This window comes from Engraulis encrasicolus, chromosome 5, assembly GCF_034702125.1.
Source record: "Engraulis encrasicolus isolate BLACKSEA-1 chromosome 5, IST_EnEncr_1.0, whole genome shotgun sequence".
NCBI classification, from domain to species: Eukaryota; Metazoa; Chordata; class Actinopteri; order Clupeiformes; family Engraulidae; genus Engraulis; species Engraulis encrasicolus.
The window spans coordinates 1,827,528-1,829,196 of record NC_085861.1 but is presented as its reverse complement, the minus strand read 5'-3'; positions in this window follow the sequence as shown (position 1 = coordinate 1,829,196).

The following is a 1,669-nucleotide window of genomic DNA, read 5'->3' as shown; positions in this document are numbered from 1 at the left end:
CACACACACACACACACACACACACACACACACACACACACACACACACACACACACACACACACACACACACACACACCGGGCCCCAATGGGGGAGGCCCTCGGAAGTCGTCACGTTGGCCACAGATTGTTTAAGTATGTTTCAGCGAACCCAATCCATGGGGCCAATACACACACACGCATGCACGCACACACACACACAGACACACACACACACACACACACACACACACACACACACACACACACACACACACACACACACACACACACACACACACACACAATCCATGCAGCCTGAGAAGGGCCTGTGTGTGTGTGTGTGTGTGTGTGTGTGTGTGTGTGTGTGTGTGTGTGTGTGTGTGTGTGTGTGTGTGTGTGTGTGTGTGTGTGTGTGTGTGTGTGTGTGTGATGGGAGGTGTTGAGTTCTTGCTGAGGCCCGCTGGCTGCTGATATGGGTGAATACGGGAGTGTGTGTGTGTGTGTGTGTGTGTGTGTGTGTGTGTGTGTGTGTGTGTGTGTGTGTGTGTGTGTGTGTGTTGGCTGCATGGATTGTGTGTGTGTGTGTGTGTGTGTGTGTGTGTGTGTGTGTGTGTGTGTGTGTGTGTGTGTGTTGGTTGCCTGGATTGTGTGTGTGTGTGCGTGTGTGTGCGTGTGTGCGCGTGTGCGTGTGCGTGTGCGCGTCTGTGTGTGTGTCTTGCCGCTGGGTGCTGATGGGTGTCGGCTCATGTTCTAAGGAGGTAAACACACACTCTCCTGACAGCTAACACCATACCACACACACACACACACACACACACACACACACACACACACACACACACACACACACACACACACACACACACACACACACACACACACACACACACACACACACACACACACACACACACAGGCATGAACTCCTGTCATCTAACATGATACTGCTCTCTCTCTCTCTCTCTCTCTCTCTCTCTCTCCCTCTCTCTCTCTCTCTCTCACACACACACACACACACACACACACACACACACACACACACACACACACACACACACACACACACACACACACACACACACACACACACACACACACACACAGAGTAAACATACTCCTGTCATCTGGTGTCGGGTGTGGGCTCATTCTCTCTAAAACATGATACCACACACACACACACACACACACACACACACACACACACACACACACACACACACACACACACACACACACACACACACACAGGTAAACACTCACTGCTGTGTGTGTGTGTGTGTGTGTGTGTGTGTGTGTGTGTGTGTGTGTGTGTGTGTGTGTGTGTGTGTGTGTGTGTGTGTGTGTGTGTGTGTGTGTGTGTGTGTGTGTGTGTGTGTGTGTGTGTGTGTTGAGTAGAGGCCATGGCAGAATGACGGATGAGAAAACTAACACACCGTGACACACCGCTGATCTGAACTCTGACACACACAAACACACACACACACACACACACACACACACACACACACACACACACACACACACACACACACACACACACACACACACACGTGCGATAGTACAGATCTCAGCCCTGATTCTCTCTCACACACACACATTATTATAGCCCACACACACACACAGACACACACAGACACACAGACACACACACACACACACACATACACACACACACACACACACACAC